Source organism: Coturnix japonica, chromosome 10, assembly GCF_001577835.2.
Source record: "Coturnix japonica isolate 7356 chromosome 10, Coturnix japonica 2.1, whole genome shotgun sequence".
Taxonomy (NCBI): Eukaryota; Metazoa; Chordata; class Aves; order Galliformes; family Phasianidae; genus Coturnix; species Coturnix japonica.
In genome coordinates, this window is record NC_029525.1 from 14236220 (window position 1) to 14250010 (window position 13791).

General features: G+C 39.6%; 1 long non-coding RNA gene across 17 annotated transcripts in view; it reads right to left on the minus strand.

The window, feature by feature from the left end:
* Nucleotides 1–3613: 3613 nt before the first annotated feature.
* The window catches only part of LOC107318847, a 42108-nt gene continuing 31930 nt past the window's right edge, over nt 3614–13791 (minus strand). For 13 of the 17 annotated variants that reach the window (XR_001557533.2, XR_001557535.2, XR_001557530.2 and 10 more), the window contains 2 exons: nt 12049–13228; nt 3614–10714 (listed from right to left, as the gene is read on the minus strand). This is a non-coding gene — a long non-coding RNA (uncharacterized LOC107318847). The remainder of the gene's footprint in view (nt 10715–12048; nt 13229–13791) is intronic. The other 4 variants (XR_001557541.2, XR_001557539.2, XR_001557536.2 and 1 more) reach the window with 4 other exon arrangements.

Consider the following 13791-nt stretch of genomic DNA (forward strand, 5'->3'; position numbering starts at 1 on the left):
ATGGCATTGCTGAGGATCTTCCAGTCCACGAGGTGCCTTGCAGAAGGTGTGAGGAGTGTCATTTCCTTCTGCTCATCTCATGCCAAGACACCAGTATGCCACCCAGAGTGATGGTATGAAGACCAGAAGAGGAGCCATTCCAACCCTTCAGCCCTGTTTCCTGCAAGATAAACTCCGAACCAGACCCCAGGTTACAGCCATGGGTAAGTGTGATTTTTAATTCTTATGTGGTTGAAGGCAGTCTGGACCTCAACATGTTGGTTTTTTTATGAAGGCTGTAGTGAGCAATGTTGTCTTGAGTAGTGTCTCTCTCAGTCTGTCAGATGATATTTGCCACTGATGTTTTATTGGAAACGTGAGGACTTCTGGAGAAAGGATGTTTTTTTTTAAAGTGTTTGTAAGTGATTAGAGGCAGCACACAGAAGTATTTTAGTATTAGAAGCAAATTTAATCTGCATAACTCTAGACGGAGTAAAAGGCATTCTAAGCAGAGAGTGCTTAATGAATAACTGTACAAAGAGGCCTTCTAACTCCCTATGTATATTAAGCTTTCTGCTTTCTTTCTGAAATATATTAATAGCTTCAAGAAGCCTTATTGATGCTGGCAAGTAAGCTTAAGCAGCCCTCTGAAGTCCCTGATGTTTTGTGTACAGCATTAGACTTCTGCATATGGTTCCCCCCCACACACTCGAGTGTTTTTAGGTTGGGGTGACTGCAGGTCTCTGAGAAAGCAAGATTGATAAAGCAAAGCAATTGGTGTTATTTCCTATGCATGAAATTGATTAAATGCTTCACTAAATGGCTTATAAATTTGACTCTCATATTTCTGTCACCCACTGCAAAGATTACAGAAACTCGTCTATAACTATGTTGTATACAATACCAAATTACAAAAGGTTGTAAAAACTAATGTTTTGTTTAAAGTTTTGAGCAGGACCATATGCCTTCAGTGACCTTGAGTAAGCTATTTTAATTCAAAACATTTCAAAGAGTAGAAGTGAAAGAAAAAAATAATCTGCATAACAAAACTAAACTAACATAATTTAATACCTATTACTGCTGGAAAAAAATGTTGAATTCCCCTCTACTAGAATTTTATAATTTTATGGGCACTAAGTGTATGCGGCATGAAATCAAAGAAGCTCAGGTTTCCTTAGGCTGAATTGATTGGGTTTTCTTTATATACTCTGTTATCAAATCTACGTGGGAAGGTATACAGTCTCCTTTGCTCCTGAACTCACAAGCAGGGGAGGCACTGGTGGTTTGGGTTTTTCCTCATCTCCCAAAAGGTGAGTAAGAAACTGAGGCATGTATGCTGAGGATCTCAAGATGTCAAAAGCAGGTAGGAACACAACTTGCTCTTGTACCTGCTACAATTCTTTTTCATTTGGTGTCCTGTAAACAGATAACTTTCTGCAGGCTGAGCATTGAGGTATAGCTGTACAAGCATAGTCAGCTGCTACAGAATGTGATGCAGTGTGTTTTCCTGACTATCTTACTCTCATATGGTGTCCTGTACATCTTAGCAGCTGCTGGTTACACCCAGAGTTATGCTCTTGGTCTGCTGTAGAATGAACTTCTGGTCAATTGAGGCTGTTGTTATTCTAAATTCTTGTATGGACTTGTGCCTTGGCTGTCCTGGTATAAAAGTCTGACTTAGAAACTTCAGCTTGCCTAAACCTGTGTAATTGTAGGAAAGGATGTTACTTGTAAAGTCAGATATTAAACATACTAGTTATAGCAGGAGACTAGAAAAGGCTAGTTGCTATTATAAATCTGGTAAATACTGCCCTTCCAGCAATCATAAATCTTACCAGATCCTTTTCACATACAGCTCCATTTTATAGATGTAAAAGCTAAGGTTCAGCAAGCGAGCAGGCTTTGCCTAGTTTGCAAAGCCTGAGACTCAGCTCTAGCTCTTCTGCTTCCTAGAGTTTTAAGAACTCCATCATGGTCTCCTTTGTTAAAGAAATGAAGATCTGAAGAGATTAAATGTACTTGAATACATACAGATACTTGAAGCAAAGTTCATAGCAAGCTAGAATGATATGGCATGAAATGCAAACATAAGCATGAGAAAATAATCCATGTTTTAACCATAAATGCCTGTTTTCTACAGGAAAAGCTATGTTCTCCTATAACATTTACAAGCCATCGTGTCCCCAGCAAGGATTAACATTTGGCATCGAAGTACTGATCTGGCAAAGAGCTGCCAGTAATGTAATCTCTTTTACAACCAATGACATGCTTAAAGTCTTGACAGACTTGACCTCTGCCCATTGCTAATCTCTCACTTTCTTGCCCATTCAGATGTACATCTTTAAAGAGATGGCACCAAACATATAACAAACAGCTAAACTTTAACTGAAGGTGAAACAAGAGCTGCCTAGAGAAAAGCAGGTAGCGGAGGGAAACCTGAGTGTTCCCTACCAACTAGACATGTGCTGGGATTTTGTCCCCATTATGGGGAAAGAGGTGCTTGCTCAGTTGTACATATGCAGTGGCTTTTCCTCCTAAGACAGGAGAACATACCTCTTGGCAAGTGTGGCTATAAGCATTTGCTTGGTTTACAGGCATACTGAAGAGACCTAACTTTAATCAGACTCTTTATGCTTACAACCTGAACAGTCCTTGATACCAAAGGATAAAACTTAAAGTAGCTGAAGATCACACGTGAAAAAATGATGTATAAAGAAACTTTATATTTTACTGTATCAGTTTCTGAACTCCCAATTGAGGCGTTTGGTTGAAAAACCAAAGTGACAGATTTACACTATGCTCAGAGAAAATAACAGTCAATCCAGAAAGATTCCAGCTGTCTTTTCTTCCATTTGTATGACAACGAGTCCTGGGACACATGCCAGCTCCCCAGATATTGCTGCTCCACAGTCTAGTTATTCTAACTTCTGGCAACTGGTTATTTGACCTTTTGGTGGCTTGTCATTTTAATATCACTTTCTCTATGTGGATAATCTAGCGGGAATCCCTCCTTTATAATGCAACAGTCTATACATGGTAATTAGCCAGAACAGTGAAGTATTGTGCTGTTAAGTCCAGCACTGAGCCACAGCTGAGGAGCACTTACTGTGGTTCGAAAGCGCAAAAATATGGTTTAGTCTCCTGTTAGTGAATTAGTGGTCCCAGGGCACTGGCAGAAAAGTCTAATCTTTTCTGTGCCGTGTGTTATGTACCAGTTTTTGGATTGCTCTCTATAGCCATGTGATAGCAATCTCCTCCCAGATGACTGCAACCCTGGCTCTGAAGGAGGCACAAAGCACACATCAGCTGAGTAGCTTCAGCCCTCAAAGCTTTTGCTTCCTTCTGGGTGATGAGTTACACCACTTTTGTGTGAGAAAGCAGTCAGGTGTAAAAACTTATCTGTATTCTTCTGTCCCATTACCAGTGATTACAAAGTGGCATAAAAGCCAGTGGTGTGCTCTGAATTCCATAGAGATCCTTCAGTGAGTGGCCTGTACTGTTGGATGAGGGTTTCTATTCATTAGCTTCCAAAACAACCTAAAAGCATCTCCGAAGAGCCTAGCGTCTCTAGACAGTCGAATATTCTGATGCTGCACTCGGTGAAAAAGCATGCAAGCAATCCCAACAACAAAAATTGGCCAAATATCTTTTATTTAAGGCTGTATTCCATTGTAAATGCTAGGTTCACAATGAGCAGTCAGGGCAGAAAAGGATCTTAGGCAGTGGTGTATTCAGTTTGACATGGACTTAAGTAGATTTCAGAGTAATCCATTATGCATCAAGTGTTTAATCGACATAATTAATATTTTTAAGGGGAGCCATTTACATTGTATGTTCTCTACGCATTATTTACAATTTCAACAGTAACAGTTAATGCTCTGTGACAAACTGTATTGTTTCCAGCTTGTTATCCATTCATAACAAGGTCAATCTATTACCATTATTTTTGTGAATGTAGCTGTTACCTTGAGGCAAAAAGTTAATTGTAAATTACGGAGGAGGGATTGAGTTTTTTCAACTGTACTCACTGTAATGTATGATAATGGTGCTATTTTATGAAACATTTACATTTAAAAGCATTTTGTTATTCATATCAGACGTGCTGGACAAATTCACTTCCAAACTTTTCATGAACTTAATGGGAAGAGCCATTTGAGAGGATGCAGCTGAGCATTTCATAACTGCAGCAGTTAAAACCAGATGTGGTCTCATCTATTTTTCCCCTATGTCTGGGACTGATCCCTCTGCCATTACAGTCCAACACAGCTCTGAGAGGTGCTTAGTGCTCGGAAGCTGGAGCAGATATGATTGTAATTTAGACCAACGCTTTAGCTTTGCATTACAAGAGCAGTCTGTAAGAAATGCATCTTAAGATTTTATTTAGCCTCTCATCTACACAAAGTACATAGAACATTTTGGGTTTTCTTGCACAATTTCTACGGTTGTCCGATTCCCTAGGAGACACAGTCACTGTATGTTTATGCCTTGCCTTGTTTGCTCTCACCTGAGCAAAAGTCGAATTGCATGTGGCATTGCTGCCTCCTCAGCTCTGTTTCCCAGATCTCAGTAAAAGCTGTCATTTGTAATGCTATACAGAAAAGGAGAACCATCTTAAAATCTTTCCCACATAATTTTAATGATTCATCTCAAGGCAAAGCCCATGAGTTTTCCATTGGAATGTATACTTGTCTCTCTGAACGGAGAGATGACACCACTTAGCCCAGTGCTTCTGCTGAGCCCCAGATGTGGCAGCTTTGTCCTCGTCTTCAGTCTCCATGTCAGTTGTCTTCTGCATTTGTGCATTGAATGAGGTGACTGACTTAACCACATTTCATTCTGGTTTCAATTATGAAGCTGACATTGAATCTTCACAATCACTTCCAGAATAATAGAAGATAAACTTGTAAACACTGAATATTTTGAGCTTTCTAAAGAGAGCAAGAAAATGACATTAAACAGATGCAGAAATGTATTTCTGGTAGCACAGGAATAAAAGTGGTATCTTAGAGTTCTGTCTTCCTCTATTGTGGAGTAAGCAAGTGAAGCGTGTTGGGGTATTTGTCTAAATGATCCTATAAAAATGTGTTCTAACTTCTCAGTGATGAAGTTTGTGGTGTGCTAGTGGTGCTTGGGTGAAAAGAAATTGATTTCCTCTGAAATTTTATGGGGAACGATTTAAATTATCTGTTGTTCAAGCATCCAAAGGCTCACTTGAAAAATCTATTCCTTTCTTTAAGTCCTAATGAAAAATAAATTTATCAAGCTCGTGTCTTCTATCTGAAAGACTTACTATGCTGAATCAAGACCAGTTGTTTGTTGTTGTTTTTCTCCCCATGCAATCAAACTTGTAGGCATTGTCAAGAAATAGCATATTTAGCTTGGGAAGGGTTAAGCACCATTATTTGTGGTCTCCATCACTGGTAGCATGTTCAAAGTGCACAAAGCTCAAGACATGTGCATTCTTCGTCCAATAACTTGTCCAGTAATTGGTATATTGATTGCTAATGTCATCATGTTTTAGTATATATAAACCCTCTCACTCTATCATACAGCCGCCAACAATCCAAGAAGTCATTGTTTATTCATTGTAACTCCCAAACTGGCCGTGTCAGATTCTGCTTGAGGCCTTGCTGATAAAAATCAGCAGATGATTGGGCACACACATTCTTAACATGGCTGACCCATGACATCTTAGGGCCAGCAGGGAGCCTGTCATTATGTGTACAATACTCCTCTTTCTTTCCCCTTATCTATTCCCAGATGACTTTGAGATTTTTATTAACTCATTAATGACTGAAGATGTCATTAAAGAAAGTGGAGGGATAAGAGGAGGACAGTGGAGAAGGACATTTTGTTTGTTTGTTTAAAAGTGGAAAGCAGAGAGCCATTGGCTCCAGATAAGGAAAGACAGAGCTTAAAGACAAAACTGAAATAGAACCAGGGAAAAGACTGTTCATTTATTAGGGTGCCTAAAGCTAAGCCTTGGAGGGAGAACAGTGGGGAAAACATTACTTGGCCACTTTTGAAATACAATTAAGACAGAAGGGAGAGATTTCTACACAGAAAAAAGGTAGCAAAAATAAAAGGCTGCTCAGGTTTATGTAGTACAACTGGTAGTCTTTGCAGGCATGGTGGGATGTGTTCCTGGCACTGTCTAGGTGTTCAAATTACAGAATACAAAACTCATTCCAACCGTGCATTTTATCCAGTGCCTTTAAATATGCTATTTTATACGGAGAAATAGTATCTGCTTTTTTTTTTTAGTTTTTCTTGTAAATATGTCAATCGCACAGATACTGAACACCATTATATAGCAATCACACCTGCAGTTCTTTTCTATATTTTCTTGCATCCTATGAATTCTGTCTGTAAATGTAGCAAACTGTTGGATGTAAGTATGCATATTTTTGTGGGTAGGGTTGTATTGCATTAAGATGGTGCAGTACTTTCCAGTGAGTTTGCTCACAGACAGCTTCTGATTCTAAGGCAGTCAGTTATTAAGCTTCCCTTGAATTCTGGATAAACAATTAGTCCCAGACTATGAGCTTATCTTCCATTTTAAAAATATTGCCTATTTTTTTTTTCATTTCTCTTCAAAAGATCTCACACTTGATATTTATATTGGGATCTGGATTCATGTGACAGAGGCTTTTTTCCACACGAAATTTGGGTGTTTCCTATAATCTGAGGCCTGTTGGTTTAGAACCAAGGACTTAATATTTTGAGGATTGGAATTTTATTTTAATTATTGCCATTTGTAGATTGACTGAGGAACAGTAAATGCTGTTCTGTCTCAGGCAGCTGCCCTCCATATGGTTGTTGATCTCAACCTAGAAATCTACAATGTGATTGTAGTGGCACGGGGTGTTACAGTGACATAGATATAGATGTCATCTGCATTGGCTGGCCTTTAATAATCTTTGTTTTAATATCTGTCTTTTTGATAGCAGGAGAAAGATGAGTATTTTTTCCCTGATGGACCCCCAGCTATTGATATAAAGTAATAGAAAAAACTCACTATGTGGGACTACAAATCACTAAGTCCAACTAACGTGGCCATTTGCTTACTGCATCTTATAAGCTGTGGATAGTGGCTCTGTAGTCAGGTATGGCAGTTTGACCTTCCTGGCAGGCAAAAAAAAAGAAGGGATACCACAAACACATCAGCATTTGCTGCCCTAATCAGCTATGCCTGAGTTAAATCAGTGTGCCTCATACCTCATGCACCTCGTTGCAAGGAAGCTTTCCTTCCCCCCTTAGGTTCTGGCATGCAGGCTCTCTCCCATTGTGTGCTGAAGTGAGAACCTGTGATGAATCTCTGGGTAATGGACTGTTGCTTTGACAAACTGCTCCTCTAGTGAAACACATGCCTGTCTTGGTGACGGTAATAGCAAAGTGCGGATTTTGTGGAAGAAATAGAGGCTTTGAGGGCTACAGCACCAGACTCCGAGTGTATAAATTGCTGGACTGGGATGTTCGATGCCTTTTAATATTTTCAAACATCCAGTAGAGTAATGAAAGAACTGTAGGACTACCCCGATGTGAGATCTCGGGAGAGTTGTTTTCGGAGATCATGGGAGCTCACAACTTGTTTAAGAACATGAAGTCCTATCCAAGTAATAGCTGGAAATAAGTTGCTTGATTTTTCTGTCCCCAAAGACAAATTCTTGTAATAGCAAAAGTGTAAAATCCAACAAAGAGAGGCTTGATACTTTCAGATGCTGCAGTCACTTCATACTGGAAAAAAGGCATACTGACAGTGAAACTATTTGGGGTAAATAATGAGGACAGACTTCCCAGAAATAAACTGGCATGGATTTGGCCATGAGATGTCAGATTTGTAACTTGGGAAATGAAATCTTCTATATACTGGAAAGCAGGCCCTACCCCGGCATGGCAATTCAGCCTCCAGAGCCGCAGGGATTTCTTTATAAGCAGTAGTATATTAAATGTGGAATCGGGTAGGCCAAAGGGACAGCGGTAAAACAGACAACGTGCAGTGACCAAAAATGAGCTCAAGCCAGACACACTAATTACTTATTGGTAACTTTGTTTTCCTATGGAGTTGGTTATTAGCTCTTGCTCCTGGAGAGGAAATGCTTTTTCTGTTGCTTCAGTTTTGCATCCAGTATTTTTTCCAGTTTAACAGGAGTTAGGCAGAATGCAGTTTTTGTCTATTTACCTGGTTAAGTACCTGTGTCAATGTAGAGGCAAGGGTTGGACTTTTATACTGCACACATCACTGGCATGGGCTGAGGAAGAGCACTTTTAGACAGACCTAGGTCAACAAAACAGATTCATCCATCACATCTGCCAGAATGGAAAGATAGTTGTCTTGATGCTCGGTCAATCTAAGACTTTTCTGCTGAGTCAACTGACAAGACTGCAGATATTTGTGACAACGAGGATACTTATCCCCTGGTAAGTGGGCTGAAGACCACCTAAGCATTTGGCAGTGGGTCTCCAGCTGAGGAAGCCTTAAGTTGCTCTGGCACACCAGCAAACTGCTGTTTGCAGTCATCTTCTCTTATAAGTTGGGCTTCATTACCAAAAAGACAAAATAACAAAAGGAATTCTGAGGTGATAATGGAGGAAGGTGTGAGAGCCAGTAGAAAGTACAGTAAAGAACCCCATGACAAGTCATGATAAATGGATCGTTATAAAATTCATGTTTAGGCTGCACCAGGCTGGGGATAATGCCATTCGTCATGGCAACACTGGGGCACTAATGAGCCCTCATTGCATATTCATGGCTGTGGTGCCTCTGCTTCCCTCCCACCCCGACCCAATGCCTGGTAAATATCTCCACCTCAAGCTGAAACTCGACTTAGGCTGCTTTTTTTTTATTTGTTATGTTGCAGCAATTACACTGTAAAAGTGCTGCACAAGATTGATTGCTCTGATCTGTAGTTCAATTGTAAATTAGAATACACATCCCCCTGGGGACACACGGCCCCTATTTGTGATTAAGAAAAAAGCCCCATAATAGACTAATAGCTAAAGTTCTCTCTTTTACTTTCAGGCAATTAGCTTGATGAAATGGCCTCTTTTTGTGTACCCTGGAAGTGTAAACCGATATCATAATGAAGTATATGATGTTTATTCTATTATTTTCACCTTGCCATGTATGCAGGAATGCATAAATAATGGCTGCTTTGTCTAGTACGTTTACTGATTCAGAAGTAAACTATGTCTTAAAGATGCAGCGTAAGACCCTGCAGCCTTACGTAAACTGAACACCTTGACCAGTCCCCATGAAAACTGAGGATCTGCCTGAAGAAATTGGAGGCTGTTTTTAGCCAGATGATTAAATACTGTTCACAAGACACTTTCATTTGTAAAGAACCTTAATTGGAAAGTCCTTCTAATAACCTTGTGAGTAAAAAAAAATCAGGTGTCTCCATTCTACAGAAAGGAAAACTAATGTGAAGGTGTTGAACAGGTTATACAGGCCCACATAGGACCCCCTCAGTCAGTCAGTGCTGAAGGAATCCCAGCTTTGAGGGCACTTTTCAGGCAATCAGGAATGCCCTTCTCCTGTAAATTAGTACTGTCTTGGATGGTTCACGGAACAGCTTTGACCTCAATGATGGCAAACTGATGTAATGGTTGCCTTCATTCCATGAGACATAGGTGGTTAAAGCTCTCTCAGCTGAATCCGAGGTTGACATGGTCATGCATGTGTTCAGTATCGTGTGTTGGATGCTGGTGTTCCCAAGACTCTCTGAACTGTCAGTCTGGGAAAATGAGTCATGTTGTGCAATGGCCTCGTAGCACAGTGATGGTGTTCATGCAGTTAAGCTTGAGATATTTATCTGGGAAGAAAACTGCCATGTGCCAATAGTTCTGTGCATACCTGCTTTGTGACAAGAGGTGTTTCTCAAGTACTATTTTGTTTTGGGACTGGAGTGTATTTTAAATGAAATCTCCAGCTGACCCTGCATTCTGTGCTCCACAGCATGCGAGTCCTTTTGTGTGAAATTAAACTAGGTGGTGCAGTCTGAGAGCTCCAGCAGCTGGTTAATGGGCATTCAACTCACAGGAACACACCAGAGCTCAACCAAACAAACCTCTGGCCTGCAGTATGACCTGGGGCAGGTTCCTGCTCTTCATAGCACACTGTGAATGTCCCTTTATTTACCTATTTGCCAAGTGAGGTGTAGTCCCTAAACTGTAATCCAAGGAGTTAGGAGAGGAGTTAGGAGAAGATCAGATAGTGTGGTTGGGAAGTCATGTGAAATAGCCTGGAAAACTTGCATGAGAAAATGTCCTACTTTATGTTTAATACATATACATTGTTACATATGGTTTTCCAGGCTTCATGTACAATAGAAATAATTTCATTGAGTGTGTGAAAGTTGTTCTGTAGGGGAATGTAACAGTTCGGAAACACTTTGTTAAGAAATGCTACTGATACAGACCTTTTAAAGGTAACACTGCACATGGCTACAATACCATATTCTGTTTAAACTTGTTCATCATTGTCTTCTTGCATGACAGCCCTGGCATTTAAAATATGTTAGGGGTGACACAATACTTTCACCTGGTGCAGGCATATATCACTGGAAGGATGTTCTCATAAACAAAGTGCTGCAGGCGATGATCTTATCGTTCTCGTCTTCCTTCTTCTCAGTTCAGTTCAATGACAAACACGTATTTCTCTTCTTTGCTCCCTTTTCTGGTCCGGAGCAGCAGGTGATGTTGCAGATCAGGAATGACAAGCACTGGTGGTGGCCTGATAGGGACAAGCAGTAGATGGGCAGTGAGCATGCAATGTTTTGTAATGCTTGGGCTGGTGTACTGATTCTACATCATGCTGCAATTTTATAGCATGAGCAAAAGTTTACTTGTGTGCATGCCTGCACACGCGTGGCTATTTGAGAAAGACATAAAGCAAATTAGAATGTTCATATGTAATTAGTTCACTATTAGTGTAGTTCAGCTAAGGCAATAGGCAGGCAGTAAACTCTGAGATAGCTCAGAGATAAAAGGACCGAGGGTGATTTGGAGAGACCTGGAGGTAATAGTTCAGAGGCGAAATTCCTAACAAATTGGGCAGACACCTTGGGATGTTCCTGCCCCACACCATTATCATTGCATGATATGGCTGTGCACACCATCCCCATGTCATCTGCCCTGTCCCAAAGCCTAACCCTTCCTGGCATCTAAGGCTCTTTCACGTTGCATAGCTCGCTTCTAAATTACTTAAGAGTTAATCATCATTTTTGTTTTAACATGTTAGTCTGTGAACTAAAAGTGGCTGAAATTCCCTGCTCAGACTTCCTGTCCTGCTTGTGGCAGTGTAAGAAAAATGATGCCCTGTCCTTGGAGCCACTCAGGGTCAGGCTGGACTGAGCTCAGGGCCCCCTGATCGGGTTGCAGATGTCCCTTTTCATTGCATGCAAGTTGGACTAGATGGCCATTAAGGGTCCTTTCCAATTCAAAGGATTATAGGGTTCTATTCTATAAGGAAGAAAAAAAGATTATCGCTTGTGTGGAAGCTGGAACACCTCCAGGTATTTATCTTGAAATGTAGATGACAGTGTCTAATAAAAATAAGTCATCACTTACTGTGTGTAAGCATCACACTTGGAAAGAAACCCAAACCCTGAGTTCCAGTATGTGCAACTCCTCTATGAAGGAGCTATTAAAATGAGAATGTGAGTATTTCACTAAATCTGTGCTCTAGTGAAAATGATATTGGATTTTTCTCTCATTTTGTAGCTAGTTGAGAAATACTTCATCCATATTTCAAAGCCAATGATAATTTAGAAGAGCATCTATTGAGACACTTTACATTGTTTTGAATTATCTTTAAATTCTTTTTAGTTTGGAAGCCTCTTGAAAACTGATTTGTTGTCTCCAACCCTTTTTGCCTGTTTGGCATTATCCCATATAAAGTTTTTGTGAAAACCCCCAGATACAGACTGCGTATATCATCAAATATCTCACAGTGGTTTTGTTTGGGATGGATTCTGAGAAGGAACAACAGAACTTTATCCCCAGAACTGATCTAACTTATTTCTGTTAACATAAAAAATGTTAGGAAACTTTGCACAGCTTGCCCACCTTTTTAGCCAGTGTGTGAGTTCCATTGTGCATCCTTCTATTAGAAATCCATCCTACAAGAAGTTTCATGAAACCAGAAGGGTTAATGGTATCAAAGGAGCTGTACTCATTGAATTCTAAAGCTTTTCTTAATAAGATTATATTTTTGGTGCTCTGTGGCAGAGATACCACCATTTAACTGTATTGCATAACAAATTTTTGCTCCTTGTATTAAAGTGAGCAAACATTTTTCCTCTTCAGAACATACTTCACGTCGCTTGTCATTCTATAAACCTCTTCCACCTCCTTTCCCAGAGTTCTAAATGTATGTAAATTTTTTTCTCATGTGGAATCATATGCGTAGCTACACAACTATCAAACAACTGTTGCTACTGAGACTGAAACTCTTCCAAAAATTAATTTAAAATAATCCTAAATGTGCAAATATCCAATGATCAGGCAGATCTGTAAAACCTGCCCCGAGCAAAATCATGCAATTAGAATAATGCTCATAAATGTTGGACTCTTAAAACTTTAATAGATCATTTTAATGGAAGGAGTTATTAAAATTTGTATTTGATTTGCATTATTACAACACTTAATGCACTACGCAAAGTTGAGTTCATGAGGGAAATACAGCACAAATCAGATTCTCACTATCTGAGTTGGAGCTTTAAAGAAAGACCATGTTCTGCCTGAATTTTCCTTAGTTTTATTGCTCTTCTAAATGGATAAAAACATCTATTTTATCATAGAAACGGCTAGGCAAATTGCTTGAGATTGATATAAAGCCTCAGAAGAGTGATTTGAGGAGTGAAAAAATCCTTCCCAATGTTGTATCTCACGTATGAGAAGTGGTGGTGCTCTGATCATAACCGCTATCAAAACACCTTCAGCTGCAGAGTTTCTGTAGATGATTTAAGAAAAAAAGTGTTCCATGTGCGGCAACAATTACAAAGAAATTCGTGACTCTTTAGCAGGCGTTCCTTGGTTTGTTTCAAGCAGACTAATTTCTGCATCTGTGTGTTCTCTGTTCTTTTCTGTTGGACACTTACCCTCCTCGATGCGTTTATAAAATTACCCATTTCATCAGTGTTCCATCTTCAGCAAACCTGTTGCCCAAACATCTTCCAAAATCCAGCAGAAAGCAGAGACTGGAGTCAACAGAATTTCCATAATTCCCAAAGATTTGGGGATAATCCTGCAAGGGTTGAGTGTATAAATACATACATAAATACAAATCAAAGATTTATAAAACTATCATCTCAAAGTGGAGCAAGGAATGCAGTGAACTTGGTTTTATTTCTGTATTTTTATTTGTATTCTTTAAAATCCCCTTGGAGGGATGTGCTCTCCATGACCCTTGTCCACATTGTCAAATTCAGTGTTTAGACTTATATAGAAGTGCTATACTACTATAGAAGTGCTCAGAAGTTCAGAAATGGTGTCTCTGTGTACAGAAATTCTGTCTTTCAGAAAAGTTGTGCCTATGAACTGGGAAAAGGAGAGTAGTTATATTAAAAATAGAAAGTGTCCTGTAGAAAAAAATATATATATTCACTACCTTCTGAGCTTACTATATGGTTTAAAATTCAATAATCAGACTCTTAGCAGGTGTAAATCATCGCAGGAATGATGCTGTGATGCTTTATATGATATTACCCAATTGTCTTGCTGGTAATTAAGAATATCCTCAGTAGAATAAGGACCAATGACAGAAGAAAATGTAAGTTGGTATTGTCTCAGCACACAGAAGTGGTAGAC